This window comes from Pseudophryne corroboree, unplaced genomic scaffold (genome assembly GCF_028390025.1).
Source record: "Pseudophryne corroboree isolate aPseCor3 unplaced genomic scaffold, aPseCor3.hap2 scaffold_1503, whole genome shotgun sequence".
NCBI classification, from domain to species: Eukaryota; Metazoa; Chordata; class Amphibia; order Anura; family Myobatrachidae; genus Pseudophryne; species Pseudophryne corroboree.
Window position 1 is genome coordinate 31,168 of NW_026968135.1, and position 26,386 is coordinate 57,553.

General features: G+C 39.7%; 6 non-coding genes and 1 pseudogene across 6 annotated transcripts; all 7 read left to right on the forward strand.

Annotated features, from left to right (window-relative positions):
• The first annotated feature begins 22,672 nt into the window (after positions 1-22,672).
• Positions 22,673-22,836, forward strand: LOC135000111 (U1 spliceosomal RNA). The gene has a single exon (XR_010202133.1). It is a non-coding gene; the product is annotated as a U1 spliceosomal RNA (small nuclear RNA).
• Positions 22,837-22,988: 152 nt separating this feature from the next.
• Positions 22,989-23,151, forward strand: LOC135000129 (U1 spliceosomal RNA). Its single transcript, XR_010202151.1, has one exon. It is a non-coding gene; the product is annotated as a U1 spliceosomal RNA (small nuclear RNA).
• Positions 23,152-23,825: 674 nt separating this feature from the next.
• Positions 23,826-23,989, forward strand: LOC135000112 (U1 spliceosomal RNA). Its single transcript, XR_010202134.1, has one exon. It is a non-coding gene; the product is annotated as a U1 spliceosomal RNA (small nuclear RNA).
• Positions 23,990-24,141: 152 nt separating this feature from the next.
• On the forward strand, positions 24,142-24,304 carry LOC135000133 (U1 spliceosomal RNA). Its single transcript, XR_010202155.1, has one exon. It is a non-coding gene; the product is annotated as a U1 spliceosomal RNA (small nuclear RNA).
• A 674-nt stretch (positions 24,305-24,978) lies between these two features.
• Positions 24,979-25,142, forward strand: LOC135000142 (U1 spliceosomal RNA). Its single transcript, XR_010202163.1, has one exon. It is a non-coding gene; the product is annotated as a U1 spliceosomal RNA (small nuclear RNA).
• Positions 25,143-25,294: 152 nt separating this feature from the next.
• On the forward strand, positions 25,295-25,430 carry LOC135000140 (U1 spliceosomal RNA; annotated as a pseudogene).
• Positions 25,431-26,131: 701 nt separating this feature from the next.
• LOC135000123 (U1 spliceosomal RNA) lies at positions 26,132-26,295 on the forward strand. The gene has a single exon (XR_010202145.1). It is a non-coding gene; the product is annotated as a U1 spliceosomal RNA (small nuclear RNA).
• Positions 26,296-26,386: the final 91 nt, after the last annotated feature.

The window sequence follows — 26,386 nt, forward strand, 5'->3', positions numbered from 1 at the left end:
TATCTCTTTGCAAAAGAGAGATATCGGCAAGGAAAAGCTGTATTGTACCTTTGCATTTTTCTCCCAAACGAAGGACACTAGAATGAAAATTTTAAAGCCTCCTTTTAGTGCTTCATCTACACGTTATAGCCCTGAATTTTCCAATGCCTATCTCTTAGCAAAAGAGAGATATCGGCAAGGAAAAGCTGTATTGTACCTTTGCATTTTTCTCCCAAACGAAAGACACTAGAATGAAAATTTTAAAGCCTCCTGTTAGTGCTTCATATACACGTTATAGCCCTGAATTTTCCAATGCCTATCTCTTTGCAAAAGAGAGATATCGGCAAGGAAAAGCTGCATTGTACTTTTACATTTTTCTCCCAAACGAAAGACACTAGAATGAAAATTTTAAAGCCTCCTGTTAGTGCTTCATCTACACGTTATAGCCCTGAATTTTCCAATGCCTATCTCTTTGCAAAAGAGAGATATCGGCAAGGAAAAGCTGCATTGTACTTTTACATTTTTCTCCCAAACGAAAGACACTAGAATGAAAATTTTAAAGCCTCCTTTTAGTGCTTCATCTACACGTAATAGCCCTGAATTTTCCAATGCCTATCTCTTTGCAAAAGAGAGATATCGGCAAGGAAAAGCTGTATTGTACCTTTGCATTTTTCTCCCAAACGAAGGACACTAGAATGAAAATTTTAAAGCCTCCTTTTAGTGCTTCATCTACACGTTATAGCCCTGAATTTTCCAATGCCTATCTCTTAGCAAAAGAGAGATATCGGCAAGGAAAAGCTGTATTGTACCTTTGCATTTTTCTCCCAAACGAAAGACACTAGAATGAAAATTTTAAAGTCTACTGTTAGTGCTTCATCTACACGTTATAGCCCTGAATTTTCAAATGCCTAGCTCTTTGCAAAAGAGAGATATCGGCAAGGAAAAGCTGTATTGTACCTTTGCATTTTTCTCCCAAACGAAAGACACTAGAATGAAAATTTTAAAGCCTCCTGTTAGTGCTTCATCTACACGTTATAGCCCTGAATTTTCCAATGCCTATCTCTTTGCAAAAGAGAGATATCGGCAAGGAAAAGCTGTATTGTACCTTTGCATTTTTCTCCCAAACGAAAGACACTAGAATGAAAATTTTAAAGCCTCCTGTTAGTGCTTCATATACACGTTATAGCCCTGAATTTTCCAATGCCTATCTCTTTGCAAAAGAGAGATATCGGCAAGGAAAAGCTGCATTGTACTTTTACATTTTTCTCCCAAACGAAAGACACTAGAATGAAAATTTTAAAGCCTCCTGTTAGTGCTTCATCTACACGTTATAGCCCTGAATTTTCCAATGCCTATCTCTTTGCAAAAGAGAGATATCGGCAAGGAAAAGCTGCATTGTACTTTTACATTTTTCTCCCAAACGAAAGACACTAGAATGAAAATTTTAAAGCCTCCTTTTAGTGCTTCATCTACACGTAATACCCCTGAATTTTCCAATGCCTATCTCTTTGCAAAAGAGAGATATCGGCAAGGAAATGCTGTATTGTACCTTTGCATTTTTCTCCCAAACGAAAGACACTAGAATGAAAATTTTAAAGCCTCCTGTTAGTGCTTCATCTACACGTTATAGCCCTGAATTTTCCAATGCCTATCTCTTTGCAAAAGAGAGATATCGGCAAGGAAAAGCTGTATTGTACCTTTGCATTTTTCTCCCAAACGAAGGACACTAGAATGAAAATTTTAAAGCCTCCTTTTAGTGCTTCATCTACACGTTATAGCCCTGAATTTTCCAATGCCTATCTCTTAACAAAAGAGAGATATCGGCAAGGAAAAGCTGTATTGTACCTTTGCATTTTTCTCCCAAACGAAAGACACTAGAATGAAAATTTTAAAGCCTCCTGTTAGTGCTTCATATACACGTTATAGCCCTGAATTTTCCAATGCCTATCTCTTTGCAAAAGAGAGATATCGGCAAGGAAAAGCTGCATTGTACTTTTACATTTTTCTCCCAAACGAAAGACACTAGAATGAAAATTTTAAAGCCTCCTGTTAGTGCTTCATCTACACGTTATAGCCCTGAATTTTCCAATGCCTATCTCTTTGCAAAAGAGAGATATCGGCAAGGAAAAGCTGCATTGTACTTTTACATTTTTCTCCCAAACGAAAGACACTAGAATGAAAATTTTAAAGCCTCCTTTTAGTGCTTCATCTACACGTAATAGCCCTGAATTTTCCAATGCCTATCTCTTTGCAAAAGAGAGATATCGGCAAGGAAATGCTGTATTGTACCTTTGCATTTTTCTCCCAAACGAAAGACACTAGAATGAAAATTTTAAAGCCTCCTGTTAGTGCTTCATCTACACGTTATAGCCCTGAATTTTCCAATGCCTAGCTCTTTGCAAAAGAGAGATAGTGGCAAGGAAAAGCTGTATTGTACCTTTGCATTTTTCTCCCAAACGAAGGACACTAGAATGAAAATTTTAAAGCCTCCTGTTAGTGCTTCATCTACACGTTATAGCCCTGAATTTTCCAATGCCTATCTCTTTGCAAAAGAGAGATATCGGCAAGGAAAAACTGTATTGTACCTTTGCATTTTTCTCCCAAACGAAAGACACTAGAATGAAAATTTTAAAGCCTCCTGTTAGTGCTTCATCTACACGTTATAGCCCTGAATTTTCCAATGCCTAGCTCTTTGCAAAAGAGAGATATCGGCAAGGAAAAGCTGTATTGTACCTTTGCATTTTTCTCCCAAACGAAAGACACTAGAATGAAAATTTTAAAGCCTCCTGTTAGTGCTTCATCTACACGTTATAGCCCTGAATTTTCCAATGCCTATCTCTTTGCAAAAGAGAGATATCGGCAAGGAAAAGCTGTATTGTACCTTTGCATTTTTCTCCCAAACGAAGGACACTAGAATGAAAATTTTAAAGCCTCCTTTTAGTGCTTCATCTACACGTTATAGCCCTGAATTTTCCAATGCCTATCTCTTAACAAAAGAGAGATATCGGCAAGGAAAAGCTGTATTGTACCTTTGCATTTTTCTCCCAAACGAAAGACACTAGAATGAAAATTTTAAAGCCTCCTGTTAGTGCTTCATATACACGTTATAGCCCTGAATTTTCCAATGCCTATCTCTTTGCAAAAGAGAGATATCGGCAAGGAAAAGCTGCATTGTACTTTTACATTTTTCTCCCAAACGAAAGACACTAGAATGAAAATTTTAAAGCCTCCTGTTAGTGCTTCATCTACACGTTATAGCCCTGAATTTTCCAATGCCTATCTCTTTGCAAAAGAGAGATATCGGCAAGGAAAAGCTGCATTGTACTTTTACATTTTTCTCCCAAACGAAAGACACTAGAATGAAAATTTTAAAGCCTCCTTTTAGTGCTTCATCTACACGTAATAGCCCTGAATTTTCCAATGCCTATCTCTTTGCAAAAGAGAGATATCGGCAAGGAAATGCTGTATTGTACCTTTGCATTTTTCTCCCAAACGAAAGACACTAGAATGAAAATTTTAAAGCCTCCTGTTAGTGCTTCATCTACACGTTATAGCCCTGAATTTTCCAATGCCTAGCTCTTTGCAAAAGAGAGATAGTGGCAAGGAAAAGCTGTATTGTACCTTTGCATTTTTCTCCCAAACGAAGGACACTAGAATGAAAATTTTAAAGCCTCCTGTTAGTGCTTCATCTACACGTTATAGCCCTGAATTTTCCAATGCCTATCTCTTTGCAAAAGAGAGATATCGGCAAGGAAAAACTGTATTGTACCTTTGCATTTTTCTCCCAAACGAAAGACACTAGAATGAAAATTTTAAAGCCTCCTGTTAGTGCTTCATCTACACGTTATAGCCCTGAATTTTCCAATGCCTAGCTCTTTGCAAAAGAGAGATATCGGCAAGGAAAAGCTGTATTGTACCTTTGCATTTTTCTCCCAAACGAAAGACACTAGAATGAAAATTTTAAAGCCTCCTGTTAGTGCTTCATCTACACGTTATAGCCCTGAATTTTCCAATGCCTATCTCTTTGCAAAAGAGAGATATCGGCAAGGAAAAGCTGTATTGTACCTTTGCATTTTTCTCCCAAACGAAGGACACTAGAATGAAAATTTTAAAGCCTCCTGTTAGTGCTTCATATACACTTTATAGCCCTGAATTTTCTCATGCCTATCTCTTTGCAAAAGAGAGATATCGGCAAGGAAAAGCTGCATTGTACTTTTACATTTTTCTCCCAAACGAAAGACACTAGAATGAAAATTTTAAAGCCTCCTGTTAGTGCTTCATCTACACGTTATAGCCCTGAATTTTCCAATGCCTATCTCTTTGCAAAAGAGAGATATCGGCAAGGAAAAGCGGCATTGTACTTTTACATTTTTCTCCCAAACGAAAGACACTAGAATGAAAATTTTAAAGCCTCCTTTTAGTGCTTCATCTACACGTAATAGCCCTGAATTTTCCAATGCCTATCTCTTTGCAAAAGAGAGATATCGGCAAGGAAATGCTGTATTGTACCTTTGCATTTTTCTCCCAAACGAAAGACACTAGAATGAAAATTTTAAAGCCTCCTGTTAGTGCTTCATCTACACGTTATAGCCCTGAATTTTCCAATGCCTAGCTCTTTGCAAAAGAGAGATATTGGCAAGGAAAAGCTGTAATGTACCTTTGCATTTTTCTCCCAAACGAAGGACACTAGAATGAAAATTTTAAAGCCTCCTGTTAGTGCTTCATCTACACGTTATAGCCCTGAATTTTCCAATGCCTATCTCTTTGCAAAAGAGAGATATCGGCAAGGAAAAGCAGCATTGTACTTTTGCATTTTTCTCCCAAACGAAAGACACTAGAATGAAAATTTTAAAGCCTCCTATTAGTGCTTCATCTACACGTTATAGCCCTGAATTTTCCAATGCCTAGCTCTTTGCAAAAGAGAGATATCGGCAAGGAAAAGCTGTATTGTACCTTTGCATTTTTCTCCCAAACGAAAGACACTAGAATGAAAATTTTAAAGCCTCCTGTTAGTGCTTCATCTACACGTTATAGCCCTGAATTTTCCAATGCCTATCTCTTTGCAAAAGAGAGATATCGGCAAGGAAAAGCTGTATTGTACCTTTGCATGTTTCTCCCAAACGAAGGACACTAGAATGAAAATTTTAAAGCCTCCTATTAGTGCTTCATCTACACGTTATAGCCCTGAATTTTCCAATGCCTATCTCTTTGCAAAAGAGAGATATCGGCAAGGAGAAGCTGTATTGTACCTTTGCATTTTTCTCCCAAACGAAGGACACTAGAATGAAAATTTTAAAGCCTCCTGTTAGTGCTTCATCTACACGTTATAGCCCTGAATTTTCAAATGCCTATCTCTTTGCAAAAGAGAGATATCGGCAAGGAAAAGCTGTATTGTACCTTTGCATTTTTCTCCCAAACGAAAGACACTAGAATGAAAATTTTAAAGCCTCCTGTTAGTGCTTCATCTACACGTTATAGCCCTGAATTTTCCAATGCCTATCTCTTTGCAAAAGAGAGATATCGGCAAGGAAAAACTGTATTGTACCTTTGCATTTTTCTCCCAAACGAAAGACACTAGAATGAAAATTTTAAAGCCTCCTGTTAGTGCTTCATCTACACGTTATAGCCCTGAATTTTCCAATGCCTAGCTCTTTGCAAAAGAGAGATATTGGCAAGGAAAAGCTGTATTGTACCTTTGCATTTTTCTCCCAAACGAAAGACACTAGAATGAAAATTTTAAAGTCTACTGTTAGTGCTTCATCTACACGTTATAGCCCTGAATTTTCCAATGCCTAGCTCTTTGCAAAAGAGAGATATCGGCAAGGAAAAGCTGTATTGTACCTTTGCATTTTTCTCCCAAACGAAAGACACTAGAATGAAAATTTTAAAGCCTCCTGTTAGTGCTTCATCTACACGTTATAGCCCTGAATTTTCCAATGCCTATCTCTTTGCAAAAGAGAGATATCGGCAAGGAAAAGCTGTATTGTACCTTTGCATTTTTCTCCCAAACGAAGGACACTAGAATGAAAATTTTAAAGCCTCCTGTTAGTGCTTCATCTACACGTTATAGCCCTGAATTTTCCAATGCCTAGCTCTTTGCAAAAGAGAGATATTGGCAAGGAAAAGCTGTAATGTACCTTTGCATTTTTCTCCCAAACGAAGGACACTAGAATGAAAATTTTAAAGCCTCCTGTTAGTGCTTCATCTACACGTTATAGCCCTGAATTTTCCAATGCCTATCTCTTTGCAAAAGAGAGATATCGGCAAGGAAAAGCAGCATTGTACTTTTGCATTTTTCTCCCAAACGAAAGACACTAGAATGAAAATTTTAAAGCCTCCTATTAGTGCTTCATCTACACGTTATAGCCCTGAATTTTCCAATGCCTAGCTCTTTGCAAAAGAGAGATATCGGCAAGGAATAGCTGTATTGTACCTTTGCATTTTTCTCCCAAACGAAAGACACTAGAATGAAAATTTTAAAGCCTCCTGTTAGTGCTTCATCTACACGTTATAGCCCTGAATTTTCCAATGCCTATCTCTTTGCAAAAGAGAGATATCGGCAAGGAAAAGCTGTATTGTACCTTTGCATTTTTCTCCCAAACGAAGGACACTAGAATGAAAATTTTAAAGCCTCCTATTAGTGCTTCATCTACACGTTATAGCCCTGAATTTTCCAATGCCTATCTCTTTGCAAAAGAGAGATATCGGCAAGGAAAAGCTGTATTGTACCTTTGCATTTTTCTCCCAAACGAAGGACACTAGAATGAAAATTTTAAAGCCTCCTGTTAGTGCTTCATCTACACGTTATAGCCCTGAATTTTCCAATGCCTAGCTCTTTGCAAAAGAGAGATATTGGCAAGGAAAAGCTGTAATGTACCTTTGCATTTTTCTCCCAAACGAAGGACACTAGAATGAAAATTTTAAAGCCTCCTGTTAGTGCTTCATCTACACGTTATAGCCCTGAATTTTCCAATGCCTATCTCTTTGCAAAAGAGAGATATCGGCAAGGAAAAGCAGCATTGTACTTTTGCATTTTTCTCCCAAACGAAAGACACTAGAATGAAAATTTTAAAGCCTCCTATTAGTGCTTCATCTACACGTTATAGCCCTGAATTTTCCAATGCCTAGCTCTTTGCAAAAGAGAGATATCGGCAAGGAATAGCTGTATTGTACCTTTGCATTTTTCTCCCAAACGAAAGACACTAGAATGAAAATTTTAAAGCCTCCTGTTAGTGCTTCATCTACACGTTATAGCCCTGAATTTTCCAATGCCTATCTCTTTGCAAAAGAGAGATATCGGCAAGGAAAAGCTGTATTGTACCTTTGCATTTTTCTCCCAAACGAAGGACACTAGAATGAAAATTTTAAAGCCTCCTATTAGTGCTTCATCTACACGTTATAGCCCTGAATTTTCCAATGCCTATCTCTTTGCAAAAGAGAGATATCGGCAAGGAAAAGCTGTATTGTACCTTTGCATTTTTCTCCCAAACGAAGGACACTAGAATGAAAATTTTAAAGCCTCCTTTTAGTGCTTCATCTACACGTTATAGCCCTGAATTTTCCAATGCCTATCTCTTAGCAAAAGAGAGATATCGGCAAGGAAAAGCTGTATTGTACCTTTGCATTTTTCTCCCAAACGAAAGACACTAGAATGAAAATTTTAAAGCCTCCTGTTAGTGCTTCATATACACGTTATAGCCCTGAATTTTCCAATGCCTATCTCTTTGCAAAAGAGAGATATCGGCAAGGAAAAGCTGCATTGTACTTTTACATTTTTCTCCCAAACGAAAGACACTAGAATGAAAATTTTAAAGCCTCCTGTTAGTGCTTCATCTACACGTTATAGCCCTGAATTTTCCAATGCCTATCTCTTTGCAAAAGAGAGATATCGGCAAGGAAAAGCTGTATTGTACCTTTGCATTTTTCTCCCAAACGAAGGACACTAGAATGAAAATTTTAAAGCCTCCTGTTAGTGCTTCATTTACACGTTATAGCCCTGAATTTTCCAATGCCTAGCTCTTTGCAAAAGAGAGATATTGGCAAGGAAAAGCTGTAATGTACCTTTGCATTTTTCTCCCAAACGAAGGACACTAGAATGAAAATTTTAAAGCCTCCTGTTAGTGCTTCATCTACACGTTATAGCCCTGAATTTTCCAATGCCTAGCTCTTTGCAAAAGAGAGATATTGGCAAGGAAAAGCTGTATTGTACCTTTGCATTTTTCTCCCAAACGAAAGACACTAGAATGAAAATTTTAAAGTCTACTGTTAGTGCTTCATCTACACGTTATAGCCCTGAATTTTCCAATGCCTAGCTCTTTGCAAAAGAGAGATATCGGCAAGGAAAAGCTGTATTGTACCTTTGCATTTTTCTCCCAAACGAAAGACACTAGAATGAAAATTTTAAAGCCTCCTGTTAGTGCTTCATCTACACGTTATAGCCCTGAATTTTCCAATGCCTATCTCTTTGCAAAAGAGAGATATCGGCAAGGAAAAGCTGTATTGTACCTTTGCATGTTTCTCCCAAACGAAGGACACTAGAATGAAAATTTTAAAGCCTCCTATTAGTGCTTCATCTACACGTTATAGCCCTGAATTTTCCAATGCCTATCTCTTTGCAAAAGAGAGATATCGGCAAGGAAAAGCTGTATTGTACCTTTGCATTTTTCTCCCAAACGAAGGACACTAGAATGAAAATTTTAAAGCCTCCTGTTAGTGCTTCATCTACACGTTATAGCCCTGAATTTTCAAATGCCTATCTCTTTGCAAAAGAGAGATATCGGCAAGGAAAAGCTGTATTGTACCTTTGCATTTTTCTCCCAAACGAAAGACACTAGAATGAAAATTTTAAAGCCTCCTGTTAGTGCTTCATCTACACGTTATAGCCCTGAATTTTCCAATGCCTATCTCTTTGCAAAAGAGAGATATCGGCAAGGAAAAACTGTATTGTACCTTTGCATTTTTCTCCCAAACGAAAGACACTAGAATGAAAATTTTAAAGCCTCCTGTTAGTGCTTCATCTACACGTTATAGCCCTGAATTTTCCAATGCCTAGCTCTTTGCAAAAGAGAGATATTGGCAAGGAAAAGCTGTATTGTACCTTTGCATTTTTCTCCCAAACGAAAGACACTAGAATGAAAATTTTAAAGTCTACTGTTAGTGCTTCATCTACACGTTATAGCCCTGAATTTTCCAATGCCTAGCTCTTTGCAAAAGAGAGATATCGGCAAGGAAAAGCTGTATTGTACCTTTGCATTTTTCTCCCAAACGAAAGACACTAGAATGAAAATTTTAAAGCCTCCTGTTAGTGCTTCATCTACACGTTATAGCCCTGAATTTTCCAATGCCTATCTCTTTGCAAAAGAGAGATATCGGCAAGGAAAAGCTGTATTGTACCTTTGCATGTTTCTCCCAAACGAAGGACACTAGAATGAAAATTTTAAAGCCTCCTATTAGTGCTTCATCTACACGTTATAGCCCTGAATTTTCCAATGCCTATCTCTTTGCAAAAGAGAGATATCGGCAAGGAAAAGCTGTATTGTACCTTTGCATTTTTCTCCCAAACGAAGGACACTAGAATGAAAATTTTAAAGCCTCCTGTTAGTGCTTCATCTACACGTTATAGCCCTGAATTTTCAAATGCCTATCTCTTTGCAAAAGAGAGATATCGGCAAGGAAAAGCTGTATTGTACCTTTGCATTTTTCTCCCAAACGAAAGACACTAGAATGAAAATTTTAAAGCCTCCTGTTAGTGCTTCATCTACACGTTATAGCCCTGAATTTTCCAATGCCTATCTCTTTGCAAAAGAGAGATATCGGCAAGGAAAAACTGTATTGTACCTTTGCATTTTTCTCCCAAACGAAAGACACTAGAATGAAAATTTTAAAGCCTCCTGTTAGTGCTTCATCTACACGTTATAGCCCTGAATTTTCCAATGCCTAGCTCTTTGCAAAAGAGAGATATTGGCAAGGAAAAGCTGTATTGTACCTTTGCATTTTTCTCCCAAACGAAAGACACTAGAATGAAAATTTTAAAGTCTACTGTTAGTGCTTCATCTACACGTTATAGCCCTGAATTTTCCAATGCCTAGCTCTTTGCAAAAGAGAGATATCGGCAAGGAAAAGCTGTATTGTACCTTTGCATTTTTCTCCCAAACGAAAGACACTAGAATGAAAATTTTAAAGCCTCCTGTTAGTGCTTCATCTACACGTTATAGCCCTGAATTTTCCAATGCCTATCTCTTTGCAAAAGAGAGATATCGGCAAGGAAAAGCTGTATTGTACCTTTGCATTTTTCTCCCAAACGAAGGACACTAGAATGAAAATTTTAAAGCCTCCTGTTAGTGCTTCATTTACACGTTATAGCCCTGAATTTTCCAATGCCTAGCTCTTTGCAAAAGAGAGATATTGGCAAGGAAAAGCTGTAATGTACCTTTGCATTTTTCTCCCAAACGAAGGACACTAGAATGAAAATTTTAAAGCCTCCTGTTAGTGCTTCATCTACACGTTATAGCCCTGAATTTTCCAATGCCTATCTCTTTGCAAAAGAGAGATATCGGCAAGGAAAAGCAGCATTGTACTTTTGCATTTTTCTCCCAAACGAAAGACACTAGAATGAAAATTTTAAAGCCTCCTATTAGTGCTTCATCTACACGTTATAGCCCTGAATTTTCCAATGCCTAGCTCTTTGCAAAAGAGAGATATCGGCAAGGAAAAGCTGTATTGTACCTTTGCATTTTTCTCCCAAACGAAAGACACTAGAATTAAAATTTTAAAGCCTCCTGTTAGTGCTTCATCTACACGTTATAGCCCTGAATTTTCCAATGCCTATCTCTTTGCAAAAGAGAGATATCGGCAAGGAAAAGCTGTATTGTACCTTTGCATGTTTCTCCCAAACGAAGGACACTAGAATGAAAATTTTAAAGCCTCCTATTAGTGCTTCATCTACACGTTATAGCCCTGAATTTTCCAATGCCTATCTCTTTGCAAAAGAGAGATATCGGCAAGGAAAAGCTGTATTGTACCTTTGCATTTTTCTCCCAAACGAAGGACACTAGAATGAAAATTTTAAAGCCTCCTGTTAGTGCTTCATCTACACGTTAGAGCCCTGAATTTTCAAATGCCTATCTCTTTGCAAAAGAGAGATATCGGCAAGGAAAAGCTGTATTGTACCTTTGCATTTTTCTCCCAAACGAAAGACACTAGAATGAAAATTTTAAAGCCTCCTGTTAGTGCTTCATCTACACGTTATAGCCCTGAATTTTCCAATGCCTATCTCTTTGCAAAAGAGAGATATCGGCAAGGAAAAACTGTATTGTACCTTTGCATTTTTCTCCCAAACGAAAGACACTAGAATGAAAATTTTAAAGCCTCCTGTTAGTGCTTCATCTACACGTTATAGCCCTGAATTTTCCAATGCCTAGCTCTTTGCAAAAGAGAGATATTGGCAAGGAAAAGCTGTATTGTACCTTTGCATTTTTCTCCCAAACGAAAGACACTAGAATGAAAATTTTAAAGTCTACTGTTAGTGCTTCATCTACACGTTATAGCCCTGAATTTTCCAATGCCTAGCTCTTTGCAAAAGAGAGATATCGGCAAGGAAAAGCTGTATTGTACCTTTGCATTTTTCTCCCAAACGAAAGACACTAGAATGAAAATTTTAAAGCCTCCTGTTAGTGCTTCATCTACACGTTATAGCCCTGATTTTTCCAATGCCTATCTCTTTGCAAAAGAGAGATATCGGCAAGGAAAAGCTGTATTGTACCTTTGCATTTTTCTCCCAAACGAAGGACACTAGAATGAAAATTTTAAAGCCTCCTATTAGTGCTTCATCTACACGTTATAGCCCTGAATTTTCCAATGCCTATCTCTTTGCAAAAGAGAGATATCGGCAAGGAAAAGCTGTATTGTACCTTTGCATTTTTCTCCCAAACGAAGGACACTAGAATGAAAATTTTAAAGCCTCCTTTTAGTGCTTCATCTACACGTTATAGCCCTGAATTTTCCAATGCCTATCTCTTAGCAAAAGAGAGATATCGGCAAGGAAAAGCTGTATTGTACCTTTGCATTTTTCTCCCAAACGAAAGACACTAGAATGAAAATTTTAAAGCCTCCTGTTAGTGCTTCATATACACGTTATAGCCCTGAATTTTCCAATGCCTATCTCTTTGCAAAAGAGAGATATCGGCAAGGAAAAGCTGCATTGTACTTTTACATTTTTCTCCCAAACGAAAGACACTAGAATGAAAATTTTAAAGCCTCCTGTTAGTGCTTCATCTACACGTTATAGCCCTGAATTTTCCAATGCCTATCTCTTTGCAAAAGAGAGATATCGGCAAGGAAAAGCTGCATTGTACTTTTACATTTTTCTCCCAAACGAAAGACACTAGAATGAAAATTTTAAAGCCTCCTTTTAGTGCTTCATCTACACGTTATAGCCCTGAATTTTCCAATGCCTAGCTCTTTGCAAAAGAGAGATATTGGCAAGGAAAAGCTGTATTGTACCTTTGCATTTTTCTCCCAAACGAAGGACACTAGAATGAAAATTTTAAAGCCTCCTGTTAGTGCTTCATCTACACGTTATAGCCCTGAATTTTCCAATGCCTATCTCTTTGCAAAAGAGAGATATCGGCAAGGAAAAACTGTATTGTACCTTTGCATTTTTCTCCCGAACGAAAGACACTAGAATGAAAATTTTAAAGCCTCCTGTTAGTGCTTCATCTACACGTTATAGCCCTGAATTTTCCAATGCCTAGCTCTTTGCAAAAGAGAGATATTGGCAAGGAAAAGCTGTATTGTACCTTTGCATTTTTCTCCCAAACGAAAGGCACTAGAATGAAAATTTTAAAGTCTACTGTTAGTGCTTCATCTACACGTTATAGCCCTGAATTTTCCAATGCCTATCTCTTTGCAAAAGAGAGATATCGGCAAGGAAAAGCTGTATTGTACCTTTGCATTTTTCTCCCAAACGAAAGACACTAGAATGAAAATTTTAAAGCCTCCTGTTAGTGCTTCATATACACGTTATAGCCCTGAATTTTCCAATGCCTATCTCTTTGCAAAAGAGAGATATCGGCAAGGAAAAGCTGTATTGTACCTTTGCATTTTTCTCCCAAACGAAAGACACTAGAATGAAAATTTTAAAGCCTCCTGTTAGTGCTTCATCTACACGTTATAGCCCTGAATTTTCCAATGCCTAGCTCTTTGCAAAAGAGAGATATCGGCAAGGAAAAGCTGTATTGTACCTTTGCATTTTTCTCCCAAACGAAAGACACTAGAATGAAAATTTTAAAGCCTCCTGTTAGTGCTTCATCTACACGTTATAGCCCTGAATTTTCCAATGCCTATCTCTTTGCAAAAGAGAGATATCGGCAAGGAAAAGCTGTATTGTACCTTTGCATTTTTCTCCCAAACGAAGGACACTAGAATGAAAATTTTAAAACCTCCTATTAGTGCTTCATCTACACGTTATAGCCCTGAATTTTCCAATGCCTATCTCTTTGCAAAAGAGAGATATCGGCAAGGAAAAGCTGTATTGTACCTTTGCATTTTTCTCCCAAACGAAGTACACTAGAATGAAAATGTTAAAGCCTCCTGTTAGTGCTTCATCTACACGTTATAGCCCTGAATTTTCCAATGCCTATCTCTTTGCAAAAGAGAGATATCGGCAAGGAAAAGCTGTATTGTACCTTTGCATTTTTCTCCCAAACGAAAGACACTAGAATGAAAATTTTAAAGCCTCCTGTTAGTGCTTCATCTACACGTTATAGCCCTGCATTTTCCAATGCCTATCTCTTTGCAAAAGAGAGATATCGGCAAGGAAAAGCTGCATTGTACTTTTGCATTTTTCTCCCAAACGAAAGACACTAGAATGAAAATTTTAAAGCCTCCTGTTAGTGCTTCATCTATACGTTATAGCCCTGAATTTTCCAATGCCTATCTCTTTGCAAAAGAGAGATATCGGCAAGGAAAAGCTGTATTGTACCTTTGCATTTTTCTCCCAAACGAAGGACACTAGAATGAAAAATTTAAAGCCTCCTGTTAGTGCTTCATCTACACGTTATAGCCCTGAATTTTCCAATGCCTATCTCTTTGCAAAAGAGAGATATCGGCAAGGAAAAGCTGTATTGTACCTTTGCATTTTTCTCCCAAACGAAAGACACTAGAATGAAAATTTTAAAGCCTACTGTTAGTGCTTCATCTACACGTTATAGCCCTGAATTTTCCAATGCCTAGCTCTTTGCAAAAGAGAGATATCGTCGGCAAGGAAATGCTGTATTGTACCTTTGCATTTTTCTCCCAAACGAAAGACACTAGAATGAAAATGTTAAAGCCTACTGTTAGTGCTTCATCTACACGTTATAGCCCTGAATTTTCCAATGCCTAGCTCTTTGCAAAAGAGAGATATCGGCAAGGAAAAGCTGTATTGTACCTTTGCATTTTTCTCCCAAACGAAAGACACTAGAATGAAAATTTTAAAGCCTCCTGTTAGTGCTTCATCTACACGTTATAGCCCTGAATTTTCCAATGCCTATCTCTTTGCAAAAGAGAGATATCAGCAAGGAAAAGCTGTATTGTACCTTTGCATTTTTCTCCCAAACGAAGGACACTAGAATGAAAATTTTAAAGCCTCCTATTAGTGCTTCATCTACACGTTATAGCCCTGAATTTTCCAATGCCTATCTCTTTGCAAAAGAGAGATATCGGCAAGGAAAAACTGTATTGTACCTTTGCATTTTTCTCCCAAACGAAAGACACTAAAGTGAAAATTTTAAAGCCTCCTGTTAGTGCTTCATCTACACGTTATAGCCCTGAATTTTCCAATGCCTATCTCTTTGCAAAAGAGAGATATCGGCAAGGAAAAGCTGTATTGTACCTTTGCATTTTTCTCCCAAACGAAAGATACTAGAATGAAAATTTTAAATCCTACTGTTAGTGCTTCATCTGCACGTTATAGCCCTGAATTTTCCAATGCCTAGCTCTTTGCAAAAGAGAGATATCGGCAAGGAAAAGCTGTATTGTACCTTTGCATTTTTCTCCCAAACGAAAGACACTAGAATGAAAATTTTAAAGCCTACTGTTAGTGCTTCATCTACACGTTATAGCCCTGAATTTTCCAATGCCTAGCTCTTTGCAAAAGAGAGATATCGGCAAGGAAAAGCTGTATTGTACCTTTGCATTTTTCTCCCAAACGAAAGACACTAGAATGAAAATTTTAAAGCCTCCTGTTAGTGCTTCATCTACACGTTATAGCCCTGAATTTTCCAATGCCTATCTCTTTTCAAAAGAGAGATATCGGCAAGGAAAAGATGTATTGTACCTTTGCATTTTTCTCCCAAACGAAGGATACTAGAATGAAAATGTTAAAGCCTCCTATTAGTGCTTCATCTACACGTTATAGCCCTGAATTTTCCAATGCCTATCTCTTTGCAAAAGAGAGATATCGGCAAGGAAAAGTGTATTGTACTTTTGCATTTTTCTCCCAAACGAAAGACACTAGAATGATAATTTTAAAGCCTCCTGTTAGTGCTTCATCTACACGTTATAGCACTGCATTTTCCAATGCCTATCTCTTTGCAAAAGAGAGATATCGGCAAGGAAAAGCTGCATTGTACTTTTGCATTTTTCTCCCAAACGAAAGACACTAGAATGAAAATTTTAAAGCCTCCTGTTAGTGCTTCATCTACACGTTATAGCCCTGAATTTTCCAATGCCTATCTCTTTGCAAAAGAGAGATATCGGCAAGGAAAAGCTGTATTGTGCCTTTGCATTTTTCTCCCAAACGAAAGACACTAGAATGAAAATGTTAAAGCCTACTGTTAGTGCTTCATCTACACGTTATAGCCCTGAATTTTCCAATGCCTAGCTCTTTGCAAAAGAGAGATATCGGCAAGGAAAAGCTGTATTGTACCTTTGCATTTTTCTCCCAAACGAAAGACACTAGAATGAAAATTTTAAAGGCTCCTGTTAGTGCTTCATCTACACGTTATAGCCCTGAATTTTCCAATGCCTATCTCTTTGCAAAAGAGAGATATCGGCAAGGAAAAGCTGTATTGTACCTTTGCATTTTTCTCCCAAACGAAGGACACTAGAATGAAAATGTTAAAGCCTCCTATTAGTGCTTCATCTACACGTTATAGCCCTGAATTTTCCAATGCCTATCTCTTTGCAAAAGAGAGATATCGGCAAGGAAAAACTGTATTGTACCTTTGCATTTTTCTCCCAAACGAAAGACACTAGAATGAAAATTTTAAAGCCTCCTGTTAGTGCTTCATCTACACGTTATAGCCCTGAATTTTCCAATGCCTATCTCTTTGCAAAAGAGAGATATCGGCAAGGAAAAGCTGTATTGTACCTTTGCATTTTTCTCCCAAACGAAAGACACTAGAATGAAAATTTTAAATCCTACTGTTAGTGCTTCATCTACACGTTATAGCCCTGAATTTTCCAATGCCTAGCTCTTTGCAAAAGAGAGATATCGACAAGGAAAAGCTGTATTGTACCTTTGCATTTTTCTCCCAAACGAAAGACACTAGAATGAAAATTTTAAAGCCTCCTGTTAGTGCTTCATCTACACGTTATAGCCCTGAATTTTCCAATGCCTATCTCTTTGCAAAAGAGAGATATCGGCAAGGAAAAGCTGTATTGTACCTTTGCATTTTTCTCCCAAACGAAGGACACTAGAATGAAAATTTTAAAGCCTCCTGTTAGTGCTTCATCTACACGTAATAGCCCTGAATTTTCCAATGCCTATCTCTTTGCAAAAGAGAGATATCGGCAAGGAAATGCTGTATTGTACCTTTGCATTTTTCTCCCAAACGAAAGACACTAGAATGAAAATTTTAAAGCCTCCTGTTAGTGCTTCATCTACACGTTATAGCCCTGCATTTTCCAATGCCTATCTCTTTGCAAAAGAGAGATATCGGCAAGGAAAAGTTGCATTGTACTTTTGCATTTTTCTCCCAAACGAAAGACACTAGAATGAAAATTGTAAAGCCTCCTGTTAGTGCTTCATCTACACGTTATAGCCCTGCATTTTCCAATGCCTATCTCTTTGCAAAAGAGAGATATCGGCAAGGAAAAGCTGTATTGTACCTTTGCATTTTTCTCCCAAACGAAAGACACTAGAATGAAAATGTTAAAGCCTACTGTAAGTGCTTCATCTACACGTTATAGCCCTGAATTTTCCAATGCCTATCTCTTTGCAAAAGAGAGATATCGGCAAGGAAAAGCTGTATTGTACCTTTGCATTTTTCTCCCAAACGAAAGACACTAGAATGAAAATTTTAAAGCCTCCTGTTAGTGCTTCATCTACACGTTATAGCCCTGAATTTTCCAATGCCTAGCTCTTTGCAAAAGAGAGATATCGGCAAGGAAAAGCTGTATTGTACCTTTGCATTTTTCTCCCAAACGAAAGACACTAGAATGAAAATTTTAAAGCCTCCTGTTAGTGCTTCATCTACACGTTATAGCCCTGAATTTTCCAATGCCTATCTCTTTGCAAAAGAGAGATATCGGCAAGGAAAAGCTGTATTGTACCTTTGCATTTTTCTCCCAAACGAAGGACACTAGAATGAAAATTTTAAAGCCTCCTATTAGTGCTTCATCTACACGTTATAGCCCTGAATTTTCCAATGCCTATCTCTTTGCAAAAGAGAGATATCGGCAAGGAAAAGCTGTATTGTACCTTTGCATTTTTCTCCCAAACGAAGTACACTAGAATGAAAATTTTAAAGCCTCCTGTTAGTGCTTCATCTACACGTTATAGCCCTGAATTTTCCAATGCCTATCTCTTTGCAAAAGAGAGATATCGGCAAGGAAAAGCTGTATTGTACCTTTGCATTTTTCTCCCAAACGAAAGACACTAGAATGAAAATTTTAAAGCCTCCTGTTAGTGCTTCATCTACACGTTATAGCCCTGCATTTTCCAATGCCTATCTCTTTGCAAAAGAGAGATATCGGCAAGGAAAAGCTGCATTGTACTTTTGCATTTTTCTCCCAAACGAAAGACACTAGAATGAAAATTTTAAAGCCTCCTGTTAGTGCTTCATCTACACGTTATAGCCCTGAATTTTCCAATGCCTAGCTCTTTGCAAAAGAGAGATATTGGCAAGGAAAAGCTGTATTGTACCTTTGCATTTTTCTCCCAAACGAAAGACACTAGAATGAAAATTTTAAAGCCTCCTGTTAGTGCTTCATCTACACGATATAGCCCTGAATTTTCCAATGCCTATCTCTTTGCAAAAGAGAGATATCGGCAAGGAAAAGCTGTATTGTACCTTTGCATTTTTCTCCCAAACGAAGGACACTAGAATGAAAATTTTAAAGCCTCCTGTTAGTGCTTCATCTACACGTTATAGCCCTGAATTTTCCAATGCCTATTTCTTTGCAAAAGAGAGATATCGGCAAGGAAAAGCTGTATTGTACCTTTGCATTTTTCTCCCAAACGAAAGACACTAGAATGAAAATTTTAAAGCCTACTGTTAGTGCTTCATCTACACGTTATAGCCCTGAATTTTCCAATGCCTAGCTCTTTGCAAAAGAGAGATATCGGCAAGGAAAAGCTGTATTGTACCTTTGCATTTTTCTCCCAAACGAAAGACACTAGAATGAAAATTTTAAAGCCTCCTGTTAGTGCTTCATCTACACGTTATAGCCCTGAATTTTCCAATGCCTATCTCTTTGCAAAAGAGAGATATCGGCAAGGAAAAGCTGTATTGTACCTTTGCTTTTTTCTCCCAAACGAAAGACACTAGAATGAAAATTTTAAAGCCTCCTATTAGTGCTTCATCTACACGTTATAGCCCTGAATTTTCCAATGCCTATCTCTTTGCAAAAGAGAGATATCGGCAAGGAAAAGCTGCATTGTACTTTTGCATTTTTCTCCCAAACGAAAGACACTAGAATGAAAATTTTAAAGCCTCCTGTTAGTGCTTCATCTACACGTTATAGCCCTGAATTTTCCAATGCCTAGCTCTTTGCAAAAGAGAGATATTGGCAAGGAAAAGCTGTATTGTACCTTTGCATTTTTCTCCCAAACGAAAGACACTAGAATGAAAATTTAAAAGCCTCCTGTTAGTGCTTCATGTACGCGGTATAGCCCTGAATTTTCCAATGCCTAGCTCTTTGCAAAAGAGAGATATCGGCAAGGAAAAGCTGTATTGTACCTTTGCATTTTTCTCCCAAACGAAAGACACTAGAATGAAAATTTTAAAGCCTCCTGTTAGTGCTTCATCTACACGTTATAGCCCTGAATTTTCCAATGCCTATCTCTTTGCAAAAGAGAGATATCGGCAAGGAAATGCTGTATTGTACCTTTGCATTTTTCTCCCAAACGAAAGACACTAGAATGAAAATTTTAAAGCCTCCTGTTAGTGCTTCATCTACACGTTATAGCCCTGCATTTTCCAATGCCTATCTCTTTGCAAAAGAGAGATATCGGCAAGGAAAAGCTGCATTGTACTTTTGCATTTTTCTCCCAAACGAAAGACACTAGAATGAAAATTTTAAAGCCTCCTGTTAGTGCTTCATCTACACGTTATTGCCCTGAATTTTCCAATGCCTAGCTCTTTGCAAAAGAGAGATATTGGCAAGGAAAAGCTGTATTGTACCTTTGCATTTTTCTCCCAAACGAAAGACACTAGAATGAAAATTTTAAAGCCTCCTGTTAGTGCTTCATCTACACGTTATAGCCCTGAATTTTCCAATGCCTATCTCTTTGCAAAAGAGAGATATCGGCAAGGAAAAACTGTATTGTACCTTTGCATTTTTCTCCCAAACGAAAGACACTAGAATGAAAATTTTAAAGCCTCCTGTTAGTGCTTCATCTACACGTTATAGCCCTGAATTTTCCAATGCCTATCTCTTTGCAAAAGAGAGATATCGGCAAGGAAAAGCTGTATTGTACCTTTGCATTTTTCTCCCAAACGAAGGACACTAGAATGAAAATTTTAAAGCCTCCTATTAGTGCTTCATCTACACGTTATAGCCCTGAATTTTCCAATGCCTATCTCTTTGCAAAAGAGAGATATCGGCAAGGAAAAGCTGTATTGTACCTTTGCATTTTTCTCCCAAACGAAGTACACTAGAATGAAAATGTTAAAGCCTCCTGTTAGTGCTTCATCTACACGTTATAGCCCTGAATTTTCCAATGCCTATCTCTTTGCAAAAGAGAGATATCGGCAAGGAAAAGCTGTATTGTACCTTTGCATTTTTCTCCCAAACGAAAGACACTAGAATGAAAATTTTAAAGCCTCCTGTTAGTGCTTCATCTACACGTTATAGCCCTGCATTTTCCAATGCCTATCTCTTTGCAAAAGAGAGATATCGGCAAGGAAAAGCTGCATTGTACTTTTGCATTTTTCTCCCAAACGAAAGACACTAGAATGAAAATTTTAAAGCCTCCTGTTAGTGCTTCATCTACACGTTATAGCCCTGCATTTTCCAATGCCTATCTCTTTGCAAAAGAGAGATATCGGCAAGCAAAAGCTGCATTGTACTTTTGCATTTTTCTCCCAAACGAAAGACACTAGAATGAAAATTTTAAAGCCTCCTGTTAGTGCTTCATCTACACGTTATTGCCCTGAATTTTCCAATGCCTAGCTCTTTGCAAAAGAGAGATATTGGCAAGGAAAAGCTGTATTGTACCTTTGCATTTTTCTCCCAAACGAAAGACACTAGAATGAAAATTTTAAAGCCTCCTGTTAGTGCTTCATCTACACGTTATAGCCCTGAATTTTCCAATGCCTATCTCTTTGCAAAAGAGAGATATCGGCAAGGAAAAACTGTATTGTACCTTTGCATTTTTCTCCCAAACGAAAGACACTAGAATGAAAATTTTAAAGCCTCCTGTTAGTGCTTCATCTACACGTTATAGCCCTGAATTTTCCAATGCCTATCTCTTTGCAAAAGAGAGATATCGGCAAGGAAAAGCTGTATTGTACCTTTGCATTTTTCTCCCAAACGAAGGACACTAGAATGAAAATTTTAAAGCCTCCTATTAGTGCTTCATCTACACGTTATAGCCCTGAATTTTCCAATGCCTATCTCTTTGCAAAAGAGAGATATCGGCAAGGAAAAGCTGTATTGTACCTTTGCATTTTTCTCCCAAACGAAGTACACTAGAATGAAAATGTTAAAGCCTCCTGTTAGTGCTTCATCTACACGTTATAGCCCTGAATTTTCCAATGCCTATCTCTTTGCAAAAGAGAGATATCGGCAAGGAAAAGCTGTATTGTACCTTTGCATTTTTCTCCCAAACGAAAGACACTAGAATGAAAATTTTAAAGCCTCCTGTTAGTGCTTCATCTACACGTTATAGCCCTGCATTTTCCAATGCCTATCTCTTTGCAAAAGAGAGATATCGGCAAGGAAAAGCTGCATTGTACTTTTGCATTTTTCTCCCAAACGAAAGACACTAGAATGAAAATTTTAAAGCCTCCTGTTAGTGCTTCATCTACACGTTATAGCCCTGAATTTTCCAATGCCTAGCTCTTTGCAAAAGAGAGATATTGGCAAGGAAAAGCTGTATTGTTCCTTTGCATTTTTCTCCCAAACGAAAGACACTAGAATGAAAATTTTAAAGCCTCCTGTTAGTGCTTCATCTACACGTTATAGCCCTGAATTTTCCAATGCCTATCTCTTTGCAAAAGAGAGATATCGGCAAGGAAAAGCTGTATTGTACCTTTGCTTTTTTCTCCCAAACGAAAGACACTAGAATGAAAATTTTAAAGCCTCCTATTAGTGCTTCATCTACACGTTATAGCCCTGAATTTTCCAATGCCTATCTCTTTGCAAAAGAGAGATATCGGCAAGGAAAAGCTGCATTGTACTTTTGCATTTTTCTCCCAAACGAAAGACACTAGAATGAAAATTTTAAAGCCTCCTGTTAGTGCTTCATCTACACGTTATAGCCCTGAATTTTCCAATGCCTAGCTCTTTGCAAAAGAGAGATATTGGCAAGGAAAAGCTGTATTGTACCTTTGCATTTTTCTCCCAAACGAAAGACACTAGAATGAAAATTTAAAAGCCTCCTGTTAGTGCTTCATCTACACGGTATAGCCCTGAATTTTCCAATGCCTAGCTCTTTGCAAAAGAGAGATATCGGCAAGGAAAAGCTGTATTGTACCTTTGCATTTTTCTCCCAAACGAAAGACACTAGAATGCAAACTACAGGTAGTGCTGCAGGGCCCACACCCTTTTACTTGCCTTACAGAGCAGCTCTGGAGCTGTTACAGTGCCCAGCTGCTGCAAGAAATCAGCTTGAATGCTTCAGGGGATGGGGCATGGCCAACATGAGCCCCACACCAAAGGAGGGGGGAGGTGTTTAATGCGAACTAGGGGTCATCCAAGCACTGCAAAAGGCCGCCATGCCCTGCATGCCCCTTTTCTCTTTTCATATGCAGATGAGGGTTCCAGTCAACTTTGGCCCACTGCTTGGATAACATCACCGTATGCAAATCCGTCTGCTGCAGACCTTCCCCCAGGAGTGCTTGTACTAGTTGTTGCATATGGTTTGATATTTGATGGTGCTTCAGTATTAGGCAGCCTTCCGCCCTCCCATGTTCATCTGAAAAGATGTGGTCTCCCTGCAGTTGTTGTCCCCAGATGAGAGTTCACTTGTGCTGCCTCAGTTGAATCTCCTTTACTTGACAGAGATGTGCCTGAGCAGCTGCCCTCACCAGCCCTATCCCAAATCATACTTATTTTGCATAGGAGATACCATGGTCATGAAGATTGTTCTCCAAGGGTGAGGTTCATTCATTGCATTCTGGGTATGCTGACCCCTGTGATTTTCCCAAATGTGGGAAACTCGACTGCATTATTTGTGGTAGTGGGGGACTGTGTTTGTGCTTTCCTCTGGTCAGCTCTGGTAAAAGTCAGATTTCTTTGTCTCAGATCTTCCTCTAGCCTTGTTCTTCTTTCGAGAGTTCCCTTGTGCTGCCTCAGTTGGATCTCTTTCACTTGACAGGGGGGTGCCCGAACAGCGACCCTCCCCAGCTCTAGCCCAACTCCTACTTACCTGCCAGGTGAGATACTATGATCATGAAGGTGCTTCTCCCAGGGCAAGGCTCACCCATTGCACTCTGGGTGTGCTGCCCCTGCGATTTCCCCAAATGTGGGAAACTTGACTGCATAATTTGTGTTTCCCCTGGTCGGCTCTCGTATAATTCAGATCTCTTTGTCTCAGGTCTCTCTCCAGCCTAGTTTGCTGTCTGTTTCCACTTCTCTTTTCTTCAACCGCTCCCTTCTATACCCTTGTGCACTATCCTGACTTCTCCTCCCGTCTGCTTACTTTGTGCCTTCCAATGCACAATGCAAACTACAGGTAGTGCTGCAGGGCCCACACCCTTTTACTTGCCTTACAGAGCAGCTCTGGAGCTGTTACAGTGCCCAGCTGCTGCAAGAAATCAGCTTGAATGCTTCAGGGGATGGGGCATGGCCAACATGAGCCCCACACCAAAGGAGGGTGGAGGTGTTTAATGCGAACTAGGGGTCATCCAAGCACCGCAAAAGGCCGCCATGCCCTGCACGCCCCTTTTCTCTTTTCATATGCAGATGAGGGTTGAAGCCAACTTTGACCCACTGCTTGGATGACATCACCGTATGCAAATCCGTCTTCTGCAGAACTTCCCCCAGGAATGCTTGCACTAGTTGTTGCATTTGGTTTGTTGTTTGGGGGTGCTTCAGTATTAGGCAGCCTTCTGCCCTCCCATGTTCATCTGAAAATATGTGTTCTCCCTGCAGTTGTTGTCCCCAGATGAGAGTTCCCTTGTGCTGCCTCAGTAGAATCTCCTTTACTTGACAGAGATGTGCATGAGCAGCGGCCCTCCCCAGCCCTATTCCAAATCATACTTATTTTGCATAGGAGATACCATGGTCATGAAGATTGTTCTCCCAGGGTGAGGTTCATTCATTGCATTTTGGGTATGCTGACCCCTGTGATTTCCCCAAATGTGGGAAACTTGACTGCATTATTTGTGGTAGTGGGGGACTGTGTTTGTGCTTTCCTCTGGTCAGCTCTGGTAAAAGTCAGATTTCTTTGTCTCAGATTTTCCTCTAGCCTTGTTCTTCTTTCGAGAGTTCCATTGTGCTGCCTCAGTTGGATCTCCTTCACTTGACAGGGGGGTACCCGAGCAGCGACCCTCCCCAGCTCTAGCCCAACTCCTACTTACCTGCCAGGTGAGATACTATGATCATGAAGGTGCTTCTCCCAGGGCAAGGCTCACCCATTGCACTCTGGGTGTGCTGCCCCTGCGATTTCCCCAAATGTGGGAAACTTGACTGCATAATTTGTGTTTCCCCTGGTCGGCTCTCGTATAATTCAGATCTATTTGTCTCAGGTCTCTCTCCAGCCTAGTTTGCTGTCTGTTTCCACTTCTCTTTTCTTCAGCCGCTCCCTTCTATACCCTTGTGCACTATCCTGACTTCTCCTCCCGTCTGCTTACTTTGTGCCTTCCAATGCACAATGCAAACTACAGGTAGTGCTGCAGGGCCCACACCCTTTTACTTGCCTTACAGAGCAGCTCTGGAGCTGTTACAGTGCCCAGCTGCTGCGAGAAATCAGCTTGAATGCTTCAGGGGATGGGGCATGGCCAACATGAGCCCCACACCAAAGGAGGGGGGAGGTGTTTAATGCGAACTAGGGGTCATCCAAGCACTGCAAAAGGCCGCCATGCCCTGCATGCCCCTTTTCTCTTTTCATATGCAGATGAGGGTTCCAGTCAACTTTGGCCCACTGCTTGGATAACATCACCGTATGCAAATCCGTCTGCTGCAGACCTTCCCCCAGGAGTGCTTGTACTAGTTGTTGCATATGGTTTGATATTTGATGGTGCTTCAGTATTAGGCAGCCTTCCGCCCTCCCATGTTCATCTGAAAAGATGTGGTCTCCCTGCAGTTGTTGTCCCCAGATGAGAGTTCACTTGTGCTGCCTCAGTTGAATCTCCTTTACTTGACAGAGATGTGCCTGAGCAGCTGCCCTCACCAGCCCTATCCCAAATCATACTTATTTTGCATAGGAGATACCATGGTCATGAAGATTGTTCTCCCAGGGTGAGGTTCATTCATTGCATTCTGGGTATGCTGACCCCTGTGATTTTCCCAAATGTGGGAAACTCGACTGCATTATTTGTGGTAGTGGGGGACTGTGTTTGTGCTTTCCTCTGGTCAGCTCTGGTAAAAGTCAGATTTCTTTGTCTCAGATCTTCCTCTAGCCTTGTTCTTCTTTCGAGAGTTCCCTGGTGCTGCCTCAGTTGGATCTCCTTCACTTCACAGGGGGGAACCCGAGCAGCGACCCTCCCCAGCTCTAGCCCAACTCCTACTTACCTGCCAGGTGAGATACTATGATCATGAAGGTGCTTCTCCCAGGGCAAGGCTCAACCATTGCACTCTGGGTGTGCTGCTCCTGCAATTTCCCCAAATGTGGGAAACTTGACTGCATAATTTGTGTTTCCCCTCGTCGGCTCTCGTATAATTCAGATCTCTTTGTCTCAGGTCTCTCTCCAGCCTAGTTTGCTGTCTGTTTCCACTTCTCTTTTCTTCAGCCGCTCCCTTCTATACCCTTGTGCACTATCCTGACTTCTCCTCCCGTCTGCTTACTTTGTGCCTTCCAATGCACAATGCAAACTACAGGTAGTGCTGCAGGGCCCACACCCTTTTACTTGCCTTACAGAGCAGCTCTGGAGCTGTTACAGTGCCCAGCTGCTGCAAGAAATCAGCTTGAATGCTTCAGGGGCTGGGGCATAGCCAACATGAGCCCCACACCAAAGGAGGGTGGAGGTGTTTAATGCAAACTAGGGGTCAGCCAAGCGCCGCAAAAGGCCACCATGCCCTGCACGCCCCTTTTCTCTTTTCATATGCAGACGAGGGTTGAAGCCAACTTTGACCCACTGCTTGGATGACATCACCATATGCAAATCCATCTGCGGCAGGCCTTCCCCCAGGAATGCTTGCACTAGTTGTTGCATTTGGTTTGTTGTTTGGGGGTGCTTCAGTATTAGGCAGCCTTCTGCCCTCCCATGTTCATCTGAAAATATATGTTCTCCCTGCAGTTGTTGTCCCAAGATGAGAGTTCCCTTGTGCTGCCTCAGTTGAATCTCCTTTACTTGACAGAGATGTGCATGAGCAGCGGCCCTCCCCAGCCCTATTCCAAATCATACTTATTTTGCATAGGAGATACCATGGTCATGAAGATTTTTCTCCCAGGGTGAGGTTCATTCATTGCATTTTGGGTATGCTGACCCCTGTGATTTCCCCAAATGTGGGAAACTTGACTGCATTATTTGTGGTAGTGGGAGACTGTGTTTGTGCTTTCCTCTGGTCAGCTCTGGTAAAAGTCAGATTTCTTTGTCTCAGATTTTCCTTTAGCCTTGTTCTTTTTTCGAGAGTTCCCTTGTGCTGCCTCAGTTGG